General features: G+C 39.5%; 1 protein-coding gene across 1 annotated transcript in view; it reads right to left on the reverse strand.

Annotated features, from left to right (window-relative positions):
- The window catches only part of LOC148366827 (E3 SUMO-protein ligase PIAS1-like), a 77176-nt gene that overhangs the window by 34150 nt on the left and 27797 nt on the right, over positions 1-15229 (reverse strand). The window lies entirely within an intron of this gene.

The raw sequence follows: 15229 nt of genomic DNA on the forward strand, positions 1-15229 counted from the left end.
TCACCAGGCTGTATTTGCCCAAAACACACCACAGGAAGTGGTACCCCTACGACACCCCAGTTTAGCGGTTAAAGGATCTGTGAACCGCCCTGTGATTGGCTGGCAACCAGTTCAGGGTGCCCCCTGCCCACTGCCCAAAGATAGCTGCGATGGGCTCCGGCACCCCCACGACCCTACTGAGGATAAGCAGTGCAGATAATGGATGGATAGATGGATGGATCCATGAACCGTAAAAGAAACAGTATTTAACTATTTTACATCATCTAGAACCCCCATCCACAACATCATAAGTACTGTATCTTGTATTTGGATATTGTTTTGTCCCTCGAGCTAAACAATAACATGTTCAGCATGCAGGCTATGATTGTAGTTTTATAGAGCCAAATTTTTGTCATGCTGGACAAACAAAACATCCCGTTCTTGTCAATGGCTAGCACAGTCTACGCCCCCCCACAACAACCCAACCACACACATTTACTCCATCAGCCAGTAAAACACATATGAGCAGTTTAGATAAGCTTTTGACAGTCCAATCATCATGTAGCCAACACACACCAGCGCCTGCATGGAATCGTGGCAAATCTACAGCAGCAATTACGCCAGCGTACTCTTTTGTGTCAACATACACACATGATAATGCACCTTACTGAAAGCACACACATTATGTAAATACGACTTTGAGAACGTGAATAACAGACCAGTTACGGAAACACAACATTCAAACGCTGATGGCTCAAACAGCAAGACAAGAAGTGGCATGGACAGAAGCATCTGTCCAAATGTGGATTACTACTACAATGGCTGGCTTTCTTAATTAAACCCTTAACATTCCTGTAAAATTTGCCTAAAATCCCAATACAAAACACACCCAAAGTAAATTGAATGCTGTTCTGGAAACATTTGGAGAATATGGACGGTTTTGCTCCCTTTAAAAAGGCTCTGGAGTTTTGTCCCAAACTAAAATAATCATTGCAAGTGCTACTAAGATTCAGTAATCTGAAGTAGGTTAACCTACACAGAAGTAGGTTTTTATTCACGCGTAAATTTCGTTTTGCAATCAAATATCTGCAAAAGAGCGTAGCATGGGCATCTTAGCTGAAAAACAGATGAGACAATAGCGTGAAGCCTTGCCTGGTACCATGTCAAATTTGATCACAATCTGAAAAACTAAACATTGTATTTTACACATTTTCTAAGGGTAAGTTTAGGCGTTTCCAAAAGTGAACATTTGGAGCCACTAAAACCTTTGCAAATGAGTAATCTACTTCGTGTCACTATTACCCATTGCCCTCACCTGTGCCCGCTTGTTTGGTGCCAGCTGCTGCTCGTTTCTTGACTGGTTCACCTCCTATTTAAGCTCAATGCTTCCTTTCACCCCTTGTCAGTCCTTCAGCAAACCTCCGCACATGCAAGGCAAGCACTATTTGACTCTGGCTCCCGTCTGTCCCGTCCTAACCCGTTTCCCGCACATCTGCCCCTGGTTTCCCAATCGTCTCCGCCTCCCTGACCGTTTTCTGCCCATCGACCACGCTGCAAACGCCTGTCCCAGCCACTCAACCCGTTCCCGCCTTCCAACCACGCTCCCCCGATCCCGTGAGCTCCCTGCTCCTCCTGCCCAGCTATCACTGGATTGCTGGCGCTTGCTTTCCCATACCCGACTTCTCAGCTTCCGCAATAAAGTTTGTTGTGAAACGTTGCGCGTTTGGGTCTACCATCTGTTCTGGTTCTGACACTCCGGCCAATTTTCCTAGACATTGTGAAAGACTCGCATCTCTATCACTATTGTGCACACTTGCACGTAAAAATGGTGTAAAAATGAATCGCTAGTGGCCTTTTGCACACTTATTCCTGAATCTAATTTGAACACAATAGGGATATCTTTATACCGATTTATCATTGGGTGACCAATGTGTCAATCATGATTTAAATCGGTCACTATTGGCTAAAGGTATTCAGAGGTAAAGAAGGCGGGTCCTTTTTAGCAATACATTCCCATATAGGCTAATGCAGACTGTGTGAAACAAAGCCTGCAAAAGTTCAGCGGCTAACAGCCTATAAAATAATTTAACTGGTCTGTTTATTTGTAAATGGGAAGAATGGGGTAAGGAGCAACGTCGATCTATGCAGAAATGGCTTTTGGCGGATTTGTGTGTGTGTGTCGGAATTACTGTGCGTTTTGGAGTAAATATTTGACGCAGTTCGAGTAACTAGACCCTCGCAGATGTAAGGAGACCATGGTCGCGTATAATGATCGACACAGCATTATCTCCAGACAGAAGAGCAGCTTCAGCTGTCACAGTCATGTACCACGGACAGACTGAGGAGATCTTTTCTTCCTCATGCCATGAGGCTCTTTAACTCCACCCGGGGGAGTAAAGGCCCAGATTAAACCACACCCCCAACATTGCATATTACCGTATTTTTATTGCAGTGTGTATTCTGTGTAGCACTATCTAGATACCCTATATAACACGCTACTTTGGGTATTAACACGTCACATTGGGTATTTGTGTATTGCATTCTTTTTGCTTTATTATTGTTTTGTTCTCCAGCGCAGGGATGCTGCTGGAAGTGTGAATTTCCCTGCAGGGATGAATAAAGTATCTATCTATCTATATCTTGAATCCCAAGAGTTTTAGCTTTCAATGTTTGCGTACTATCAACAAATGTGATGGCTGCAACAAGACATGAGCTTTGCCGGCTTTATAGTTTTCGGGTATGTCTTTTCAGACGGATCGTGATGTTTCTGTGATGAGAACATATTTAATTAGTCAGCGTGGAGTTTAAGCTTCCAATTTTATGTGGCATGACGTATTTCAGTGACTGTTGACATCGCACAGACACGTATTTGCTTCACAATAGTCCAGGGTTAATATTATTCTCTATCTTTCTGCAGAGGCATTGCTCTGCTTGTGACACAAACGACTAGTCGCATGAAATATGCATGTGGTCGAATAGGAAAGATGAGGTGTTGAGGGGAGTGTGGCCTGGCCAAATGATGACACTGGCTGGCTACCATTTCTAACACATTTCCTATATCACTACACAAATACACACATTGCAAACCCCTTACTGTCACTCCAAGGTAAACATGGACACAAACCACATAAAATGGACAACAAACACACGCATACTTTGAACAACCACCACACAGTGGCTGTGTTAAGTTCTGCTGCCGGACGTAAAACAAATAAATAGGTAAACAAAGAAGAAGGGGAGGTGACATTATAGAGGAACAGTAAATTATTTGTGTGTAATTGTGTCGGCTCTTGACTTGTACAGTGTATGAAATGTTGAAAGTAAGCCAATGGTGAGACTTGAAGGTATTCTTAAACATGTTTTTTCTCAATAAGGCACAGAATATATAGCAGGGATCTCCAAGGTGTTGCCCACATAGGACAGCTAAGGTGCCAGTGGACCTGTTCTGGATATAGCTCATCAGTGCTTCACCATTATAATTTTGTAAAAGGTTTTTTTGTTCTTGTGGTTGACTGAGTATTTAACCCTACTTCCAATAAATAACCTTGTAATAATGAAGCAACAACATACCAATAGTATGATATAAGAAATCCATATAAAGCTGGTTGCCCTAATTAGTAACAAAAAGTAGCTCTCAGCACGAATAAGGTTGGAAAACCCATCGTGTAGTGTTCCTCCTCAAAATTATGCAGATAGGTTTAAAAATGTTACACAGGCCGAGGGACTCTATAAATTTATTCTCAAAGTAGACCGATCTGGCTAGTTTCCTCTAGAGCTGTGAGGTCATTGAAGGAACATTCACGGTTCACAGATCCCTTAAGCGCCTGTTTTTTTAAGGCACCATTGAGGACAGCTTTTCTCTACTGTTGCTTCCTGGCCTGTTTTTGGATCATCGCAAAGTTGGTAACAGTCTATTTCCTTTTTGGTTTTCCTCTTTTCCTGCCCCCTGGAGAATTATCTAGACCAATCCTGATGCTCCTGTGACGTGACCATACCACTGCAGTTTTTGTCTGTGCATAGTTGACAATAGTTATTCGTAGGGTCCAATGCGTCCGATGGTTTTTGTCACATGGGCTATGTAGGTGATGCCTGGAAGTTTCCTTTAACATCAAATCTCTATGGCGTGGATTTTCCCTTCGAGTGTTGCTGTGAGAGTCCATGTCTCGCAAGCGTAGAGGAAGATGGAAGTAATCAGCTCTTGCACGAGTCTGATCACTGATGTCTTCACAATGGGATTATTTAGCTTTTAGAAAGGCTATTTCCTGTATGAACAGGAAATACACAATGCAGCTTTTGGCCTCATTTTTTTGCACGTGATCATCATTTTGCTATTCTAATGACCTTTTTGAACCGGAAGTGTCTTTTGGGACCAGAAGTGTTTTGTTTTAATTACTCTGGAATGTCCAGGATATAAAAGACCATTAGCATAACAAATGGGATTTCGTTTGCATAACAATGGAGGCTAATAGCTATATTCCATCTCTCAATAGAGGTACTAGACAGTGCAATGTTATGCTTAAAAACTAGGCTTCTTACAGTATGTAACTTGTAACAACATTCAAAAAAATTTCAGCATTTTGACCATTATTATTACATAGCTGGTCTTTATCCAAGCACACAGCAATGGCCATTTACGTTGAAGCAAAACATGAGACTAAAATAAAGGGTTGATTTTGTTAACCAATTGATATTGCACATATTCCAAATAACTATTAATCAGGATTGATAATAAGGGGTCTATTTCTTACTTTTCCCTTTAGAATCAAACACTTGTACCAGCTCAGTAGCCTAGAGACTGGGAGGTCGCTGGTACAAGCCTCGGCCGAGTCATACCTAAGACAACATTGGTACTCATTGCCTCCCTGCTTGGCGCTCGGCATTAAGGGTTGGAATTGGGGGGTTTGGTCACCTAATGACTAAAATGGCTGCGCCCTGTTTGGCTGCGGCTGCATCGGCTCGCTACAGTTTAACTGGACGGGTCAGGTGTATCGACATTTCGTTCCGTGTGCAAAGAATGACAATAAAAGTAAATTCTATTCTATTCTATTCTAGTGCCCAAAAAGTGTTACTTGGGATTCAGGACTCTTGACATTTTTCAAGTGATGACGAAAATGGGAACATTTAAAAATGTTTGCTGAAAGTATGTATGTATCGATAAACATTCTGATTACTCAAAACAGTATTGCATCAATAGTTTACAAAGAAGAAATCGATAATTACTTTTCCTATGCTAGCTATTAGCAAAAGGAATCCAGAAGTCACTCTCAGACTGTTAGTGTTTTTGTTTGTGGGGTTGCGTATCGAACCAATACTGGGAATGTCTGGGTTATAAAAGCACTGTTCGAAGACTTGGTAACAAGCGATCAAAAAGCCACTCAATGAACACTCTGTTGACAGTTCCTCTGATCTAGTTCGTTTTGACATATTAGATGAGGAAAAACCTGCAAAAGAACCTGCAAGTTCCTGTTCAAATCCTAATTCAAGTGGTAGTCAACTGGTTTTGTCGTTTTGTGGGACAAAACAAGCCTTTTTGTTTAGCGTGGATAAGATTCTGTTAAGTTCATCATTGAAAACCGAACAATTGAATTTCACAATTGACTGCGCTCATGTTTTTTTACATAACTTGCCTATGTTGAAGAGGTTTTTTTCAGAAGAAGCTTTGTTTTGTTTTTCCTATTAGCTTCCATCCTTCTAATATCTTAATTAATATTTTGTTGTGTGTTTTTCAGAGATTATTAGTTGCTTGAAGTTGACAATACAATTGCGTAGTATAAAAAAGTTTAAATGAGTTACACAACACGGCGACATTTTGTGTTGCCACAGTATTCTTCATTTTTGCCACTTCTTTGTATGCTTTATTTAAAGTTATTTTAAATTCCAGCACTTGGAAAGGGGTGGGTCGCTGGCCTTATGGAGCAACGCTTCGAACACCTTCCTGCGGCAGTTTGCTACAATCCGTCAGTTGCCTTTCCTCACATTATTGATCCATACCTTACCATGTTTTCGCATCATAATCTTTAAGTTTTTGCAGGCTTAGGTAGTAGCGGAATACTACATTCCATAATAAGGATAACAAAATGAAATCTAATCGATTCCACAACTGTTACAAAAAACACATCTATAAGCAAGGATCTGACTTTGGATTTGTACTTTTTATAAGGTCACATTGTTCATTTTTCTCAAAATGTAATAATTTGATGTATATCTAGTTTTCTTAAGTCTTTTATGAGCATATTTGGTATTAGAGTAATCTAAAAGTAATTGAAAGTAAAATATTTTCTCTATTAAGTATGTGTTAACATTGTCCAACTGAGTTTGGAAAACTGACTTTCCATTGCGCCTATCAGCTTTTATATTACTTTTATAAGAGCTGTTCGGGACGGAACACATTAGGTAAGGGGGATGGGGAAAATTCTGGAGAGCAAAATCATTCTTGTCCCTGCGTTTTCTTTTTATCATTTCAATTTGTCAGTGGAGAATAAAAATAGTGAAAGTAAGAAGCCTGCTTCTATTTAAGTCCAAATGCCAACCGCAACAACTAAACCGATTTAAAAAGAAGAGTTTATTCGTGCGCGTCTAAGAAAGCCATGTTCATAATGAACAGTCTGCCTAAGGATGCAATGATGACTTTAAGCCAGGAGATGGTTTCCGAAATTAACAAAGTTTTCAAACCCTGCACCCCACTTTTAAGTCCCAATTATATATTTCTGTACGATATCTCATTAAGCAAAATATTCTTGAATCGTATTAAGGCACAATCATATGCTCTGTGTACCGAAGCCCGTACTGCAAGGCCATGTTCACAAATATACTCAGCCCTGTTTTCTATAGTTTTTATAATTGCAAATACTATTTAATGCTGTCTATGAGGTTGATTTATACCTATAGGAAGTGCTGAAACAGTTTATCTGCCGATAGCAGAGAAAACTGTGAGCCGGATGTGACACTCCTCAAAAATGTTGCAGCGTTGCTGAACTGGTACAGGCTACAGACCACAAAAACTGGGAAATGTTTCAGGGTAGACCATATCGTACTTCCTGTTTCATTATAGCACTTTAAAAATGGATCGAAACTTTTGCCTCGTGGAAGGCAAGTTAAAAGAAAAGAAACTACTCTTTTATTTTTTTCATTCAACGACACCCAAAATGTGCAACAAAAATGATTAAATGATGAACATCATCGAAATAATTTTTTCAAAGAACTGTTTCCTCCACATAAAAAAAGAAGTCAGGAAATAATTTATCCTGAAATGTTGATAATAGAAGTACTAATAGACAATCATAATAGAAAAAAGAATGAACCTTTCATTATATGTCTATCATAATGTCAAGTCAAGTCAAGTCATTTTTATTTGTATAGCCCTTAATCACGATGCGTCTCAAAGGGCTTCACAGGTTATTACACAGACTATTTTTTCAGACTATTATTACACCATCCCCTGATCTAGAACCAACATGAGGGCAAGGAAAAACTCAAAAACCTCAACATGAGGAAAATGAAGAAACCCTGAGAAGGGTCCGCACATGTGGCATCCCCCTTTCAGGATTTCAGCATCGTGCACTCTATGCCAGGAGAAATTGTGAATAAACGGCCCACTCACAGAATATATACTGATATTGACACAAATTTGTAATAAATACACGAGATAAGGCTATATATATATATATATATATATATATATATATATATTATATAAACACAATAAGGGTGGGACAGTATTCATCGGTCACAATTTGATTATATACTGATAATAAAGTGCCGAATCCATTTTTATCCCAATTTCCGAACATAATAAGAACAGACGCTGACTTAATTACGAACATTCGAGTTACGAAAAACGGTAGATCAACATTTTTTTCGGGATGTCGAAAATGATCTGGACATTGCTGTAAGTTAGATTTTGTAGCTCCTTTCACTGGCACCTTCTTGAAAAAAAGTTTGGAGACGGCTTCTTTGGTATTTTGGGACTTACCACGTCGCTCGATATTAACTAACAATGTGTCCAAAATACTGAAGCGGTGCATGGTTTTAAAACTAAAAGTTAGCTGAAGTTGTCTGCTTCTGTGTGTGCGTCTCTGCATGTTGATGTCATTTCCCGACATGGGTGGTCACAAAAGGCGGTGAAAAGAAAAAAGACGTTAATCGCAAATGTGAAAAATATCCGGGAATATAAAAAATAAATGTCATATTTGCAACAGCACTATTGCTTTCCTGCATTTATACATACATGATTTGACGACACATAAAATGTATTCCGGTGAGAAATGTGCATTATAAAAATCGCCAAAAATAAAATTACAATATATATACTTGAATCGATTTTACTCCCACCCCTAATACACACACACACATTTATTTTGGGACTATAGATAATCTGTTGGAAGTCAGCAATTGTGGGGTGGAGATGTTAAGTTTTCCACCTGAATGGCACCTCCGTGATATTAGAGACATTTTCAGCAACAGCTTATTATTCCTTAGTCCCAAACAATGATCGAAATTTGCCGAACTGTGCAACGGACCTAGCAGCGTGGAGGACGATAATTACAAGTTAAAATAATGAGTGGAAGGCTGAAGCAAAGGGGGATGGGAAGAGTGTGAGAGAGCAGCTGAGCCTCCAAACCGAATGAAATTCTCCTCACTTTCAGTGGACACAGCAGGAAGGAGGAAGATAGTGAAGAGGGGCATGTACGTTGTAACCAGCCGGATAGGCAAACCATGCGAGAAAGACTAGTAATACAGATAAGTAGGTCATAATTTAAATGTGAAATGATTTTTAACCATGGTTCTCTTTGTTACATGTGCAAACCACCAGATTTGGGACTCTTTCGAGAGCTACCAGGATCCATAATTTTGGAGTGGAACATTGACACCATTTTTTTCCCTCAAATATTTGGTATTTTATCAGAGTACGTACCTAATTGGATACAAAAAGGGGTCACAGACAAACTTCAACAACTTCAGTTTCAGGCTTATGTAAATACAGGCCATGGAGACGTGATGCTACTGGAAACTTCTAGGCATCAGCTATATAGTCCCCTCTTTTTTACTGTACTTGTTTTTACCTTTTTAATTAATTTTTAATACTCCATGACTGTCCTTCATTCTGTGACCTTGGATGTCCTGAAAAGCACTCCAAAATAAAATGTATTTTTTCTATAATTATTAATGAAAAGAACTGGGCCAACAACATCTCAGAATGGACTGGTGCCAACTTTGCCACGACCCAAAAACAGGCCAGAAACCGTCAGCAGTGGAGAAAGCTGTCGAGAGTTGCGTCTTCAGGGCTGCCCCAACGACTCAGGTGGTTCATGAACGGTTAAGAAAGCAAGCTGGAAATACAAACTAGCAGAGTTAAAGCAAACTCTTCATTTTTAATTGATGGTGCTAGTAGGCTCTGGGAAGTCTATATCACAGCAGGCCTGAATCCATTCGGGTAGAATTAAAAACTGACATATCCGTTGGATCACATATGAGCACAGCATTCCATTGCACACAAAAACTGCTATAAAATCTGATACCATTACATAATTACATTATATTTTGACTCTATTTAGACAATCAAAAGTGATCTACGAGAGCAAGGATGTCAAACTCAAATTAAACCTACCAAAAAGCTAGCAAATACATTCAAATATGATCATATAATAAAGCATCATTTTCTTAAGGCTCTCTCAGTTATCTTTACATTTTCCCCAGGCACAAAAGAAATATTTTTTTAATATATAAAAATCCCCGTAATAGGGACATTTGGTGAAATAAGCCCATAATATTCAGGCACAATCAGATGTCTATAGTTTCTATTTTAGCAAAAGTTAGCAAAATTTACTTCAAAGAAAAAAAAGATAGTTTCATTTTTATATCATTCACTTAAGTGAAATATTTATTAAAATATAATTGAATTTAGATACGATAAAAGTGCAAACATCTATTGAAAAAGCACAATATTTTATACGAGAGGTGGGGAAAAAATACATGATTCCTGGTGTATGATTACCGTAAAATCCGGACTATACAGCGCACCTGATTATAAGCCGCACCCACCACTTTTTAAGTGATTTTCCACTTTTGTACTTACACAAGCCGCACCTGTGTATAAGCCGCGAGCGCCCGCATTAAAACTTGTGACACGATCATAAGTTTAACCCAGACCAGGCTGTAAGTTCCACGATTGTGACTTTGTAGAGATTTATTGTTCTATATTCTTTATCAATTATCCATTACCCGTCAAATCATAATACACTACAAAGCCAGATAACAGATAATGTATGCATAAACTTAGAGGTTGCAGTCTTTCTTGGCGCACATATTCTACTGGTCTTAATCTTACCTTTTATACCCCAGCGCCGCTGGTGGCCGTTAGAAAAATTACATAAATTGGCCGCTTCACTGAATAAGCCGCAGGGCTGAACATATGGGAAAAAAGTAGCGGCTTATAGTCCGGAATTTACGGTACTTAACAAATTAAGATCATGTCATGGGCTGTAGTGTAGGTAAGGTGAGCGTGAGCCCAACCCAAACCTGACCTGAGCATAACCCCAAATTCGGGTTGTGTTGGGCCTGGAACAAAAAATCATTACGATCGGGCCAGGCTTCTCTCATGCTGACTTTTAAAATTTTATTATTATCCACCTATCATTATTTTCTTTGTTGGTGGCTTATGGTTCAATTTTCAACCTTTCAAAATGAAGGACAGCCTCAGAGCATCAGTGTGTAATATTTGCCCACTAAATGGCACTGTTGTCTAATGCAAAAACCAGTGCACAGTGTAGCAGCAAGATCCCAGAAAAACATGGCAGTGATCTCTAGGTATGGACTCCGTATTATAAATTAACAATGGTACGGTAGTTCATGTATTTTTGCTTAGTATTCAAATTAATATATATATTTTTTTACTTTCCTAGTTGCGGTTTGGGCTCTCTCCCATTTTCTTCTTGCAAGCTCAAAATCCATTGATGTCTTCTCTCCTTTAAGTGTCTACTAAACTCTAAACTTAACAGAGGTGCTTAATAATAAGAAATTTGCCTTTAAAATGTTGTCATAATAACCAATTTTCAACTTCAATTTCATACTAAAAAAATAAATAAATACCACAATACTACTAACAGAATAATAATCACAATTACATTTGTTAAACGGAATGTTTTAAAAATAATAATGATGGCGTATATTGGTGATCACTGGTGGCTTTTTCACAGTGCACATCAAGCAGTTAGCAATCGGAGCTAGGCTGATGTTATTTGGTGCAGTGTGTGGAGTCTAATGCTTTGTGGATGTCTCTCGCATGCCAACCTTTTGTGTGCCAGGCCTGTTCCATGCACGCATTTTGTCTTTGTGACGGCTCTCAGCTTTGCATGTGAGCTTAGTTAAGCTCAATCATCGCATGATAAATGTTCAAAATTGTGTGCGTGTAGATTATTTGATTTTCAAGTTCATGCTATCATTACATTAGTATTGATTGGATAAAATAAATATTCGCCTTTGAATAAAAAGCATGAGCACCAAATTTTTGCCACCGCGAGCTTTTTGGCAAAAAAATGGACAAAATGCTTCCACATTTTTGAAAGTCGCTAGCCATACTTTGGCTAACGTTAACATAGCAACAACAAAAGAAGTGGTTATTTTAGACATGCATATCAAACTGGTAGCCCTTTACACTAATTGCTAACAAAAAACCTACTAGTAGCTTCAAAAAGTTTACGATCCATGGTCTACACAACACAGCAACATCTAGTGGGCAAATATAACACAGTGCCCCTTAAAACTCCGATCACACATCCGTCCAATTGTGTCTTGATACAAAAAAATGCATTATGGACATCACTTTTTCCCCAGGAGATACAGAGTTCGGAAAGTTTTAAGCATTCAGCATTGTTTGTCTACTGTGCTCAACAATGTTTTCATTGTAAAGAAACTATGCCGTCCATTAAAGGTATACCCAAATTCTAATACACACAAAATTGGGAGAAAATAGTACATGGTTTTTGTCATGATTTGCCAATTGCTCTCACCTGTACTCACTCGTTTAGCCCCAGCTGCCACTTGTTCCCTAATTATTTCTCCTCCTATTTAAACACGTCATTCTCATTCACTCCTTGTCATACCGTCAGCAAACCTCCGCACATGCATGGCAAGCATTTTTTACTCTGGCTCCCGTCCGTCCCGTCCTGTTCTTTATCCTGCTCGTCTTTCCCTGGCTTACCGATCGTCTCCGGTTACCAGACATGCTTCTGATCTCCGACCACGCTCCGTTCTCCCGTCCCGGCTGCCCGACTTGTTTCCGATCTACGACCATGCTTCGTTCGCGAGGGCTTCTTACTCCTCCTGCCCAGCGAGCACCGGATCGCTGTTGTTCTTTTCCTCTCGCCCTGACTTCCCCGATCCCTCAATAAAGCATTGTGTTAAACATTACGCATTTGAGTCCAGTCGTGACAGTTTTTACGTAAAAAACATATATTTCGGCGGTATATTTCAATTATTATCCGAAATAATTTTTAATGCGGCCTCTTCCTCTTTGAGTTCCTGAGCTGTGACATCATGTGAAGAACACAAGCATCCATGCAAGCCAGCCACCACATTGGTCTACATGTTAGCTAGTTGGACAGGTTACAAGTGTTTCAAGCCAAGTTTTGATGTTTTCGTAGAGAATGCCAATGCGTTTATCACAGGTGGGTGCAATAATGGTACAACAAAGGGTGAGCAACAATAAAAAGCAGATACAGCGTCAAACCCCAACCCGGTCAGGATGAAACCAATAGACACTGAAGGTTAGCCGGATGCTAACGGGGGCATACTGGAACGATCAACAAAAGGCGGCCACAGTCTGTGCAAAGCTGGTTGAATAAAAGCACCCAGAGAGTATCCAGGCTAACCAGGAACCAACAATCAAACTAGGCTACGGCGACAAACGTGAACCCTGCGGGCCAATAAACCAATGGACACAACAGGCTAGCCAACTAGCCCAGGCGGCTAACGGGGGGTCAACAAAAGTAAACAAAACAGGAATCCTTTGGCAGCCCTGATGCTAAAAGGGAGCTAGTCGGACAATATTATATAAACCGAAAAACACGCATGAAAATCACTGACGAAAAGGCACAATTCATAGATCCGACAGCTCTTGTTTTCAGCCACTCAGAACGCGGGGCATATGAGAGCCCGTGGCTGCTGATTTAGGTCAGCCATCTTTGTTTCACAGACAATGCACATGTGATCCACACGCTTGTACAGTGTTCTGTATCAAAATGGTTGGATGGTGTGTCTGGGGAACATATATTTACCATTGTCTCTCACAAATAAGAATATTTCTATGTGAAGTTGGTACGGGGCTTCTGACCTCATAAATCGCCAACATTTTGCATTCATCTTTACAATGCTAGCGACTTTGGACACATTGATGCCATTAATATCACAATTCATATAATAATTGAGACCCATTTTTATTAATTTGAGACAAATTAGCATAATCCGCGAGGAATTATACGCAGGGTTGGGTAGGGTTACTTTAACTTGATTACTTTCAATTACTTTTGGGTTACTCCAATACCAAAAATGCTAATAAAAGACAAAAGAAACTAAATATGAATAAAATGACTCAATTTTGTGCAGGCTTGGGGAGTAACGGAATACATGGAACGGCAAAAATGATGTTGGCAAGCTGTTTGGATTTATTTTCATTTTGTTTCTGTCGCATTTTATTTTTGCCGGAGATCAAAGAGATCAAAGCCAGGAGAGAAAGCTTACCACGTGTTGTGAGTCATCATTTTATTCATTTTTAGTTTCTTTTGTCTTTTATTAGCATATTTGGTATTGGAGTAATCCAAAAGTAATTGAAAGTAATCAAGTTAAAGTAACCCTACCCAACCCTGATTATACGGCTATGCTATCAGGAACATAAACTAAAGTCGCTTCCTTGTTTCAGCCATCATATTTGCTCCGCTTGTAATACGTGGATATCGTAACTATTGTGGGCGTGGCTTAGCGTTGGCTGTCGGATCTATGAATTGCCTACCTAAATGGCAAAAGGCATACAAGAAACACACGCCGTAACGGTGGCAGGTCAACTTATCTCACGCAGCATTTGGAGGTCGAAGCAGGCAACTCGGGAAAAAAAAGTCACAAGGTCACCAACACAGGGAAAGCAAAGTTCTAATTTCTCCACGCAGAATTGAACTGTATGCAATCACTCACTGTTCACTACAATCTGCGTCTGTTTCAGAGCCTGCCTCGCATGTTGAGTTAACAGGGTTGAGGGATGTGTTCCTTCAATGAAGTCACAGCTCCAGAGGATACGAACCAAATCGGTCAACTTTGAGACTAAACTTCTTGACTTCATCGGAGCGTGGAATACTTTGCAATATACATGCATAATTGTGGTCAGGAACATTACACTTTCTGTGCCTACCGTATTTTTGCACTATAAGGCGCACATAATATCTGATTATTTTTTTTAAAAGCTGACTATGCGCCTTATAATCCGGTGCGCCTTATTTATGGATCAATATTGAATTGCAAGGTCTCGCAACTAAGAGAAGCAGCCACCGACTCCATTTTTCGCATAGAAGTAGTGCGCTGTGCATACTGGGAAATATTAAACAACGAGTCTCTTTTGTTTGTGCATTTGTATAAAGACCCTGAAATGGCTCCTATTAAGAGACACGCTTACAACGCAGAGTTTAAACTCAAGGCGATCAGTCACGCAGTAGAACACGGATATATAGCAGCAGCAAGAGAGTTTAACATTAATGAATCGATGGTGCGGAAGTGGAGGAAGCATGAGGATGCGCTGTTTACGTTTTACATTTTACAATTATTATCTTATTGCTTTATTGTTATTGTTTTGCACTTGTTATTGTTTTTGCGCATTACGAGTGTCACTATATTGCGATTGCACTAACGTTTAATTTACCATAACAGTATCAGACGTTTTTTTGCGTGTTGACTAAATGGAGGAAAAGTAAAATGTTATGCCTTGCTGTTGTTCAAAGATGTTACAGATGTGTCACGAAAATGCTTTACCTCAGAGAAAATAATAAAACAGCTGTTTATTCATTTTGGGAGTGAATGGAGTTGTGGAAAGCTTGTTTGTTATCTATTAATAAAGTTTGACTGACCTATCTGACAGTTTTGTTGACATTCCCTTTAGCGCGTCACCATCTTATGGTTGCATAACGTAACTACAGCCTCTACTGTAGCCAAGTCAAGTCAAGTCAAATTTATTTAAATAGCCCTTAATCACAAAAATGTCTCGAAGGAC

The sequence above is a fragment of the Urocampus carinirostris genome, chromosome 4 (assembly GCF_059441175.1).
Source record: "Urocampus carinirostris isolate Australia breed hairy pipefish chromosome 4, RoL_Ucar_1.0, whole genome shotgun sequence".
Taxonomy (NCBI): Eukaryota; Metazoa; Chordata; class Actinopteri; order Syngnathiformes; family Syngnathidae; genus Urocampus; species Urocampus carinirostris.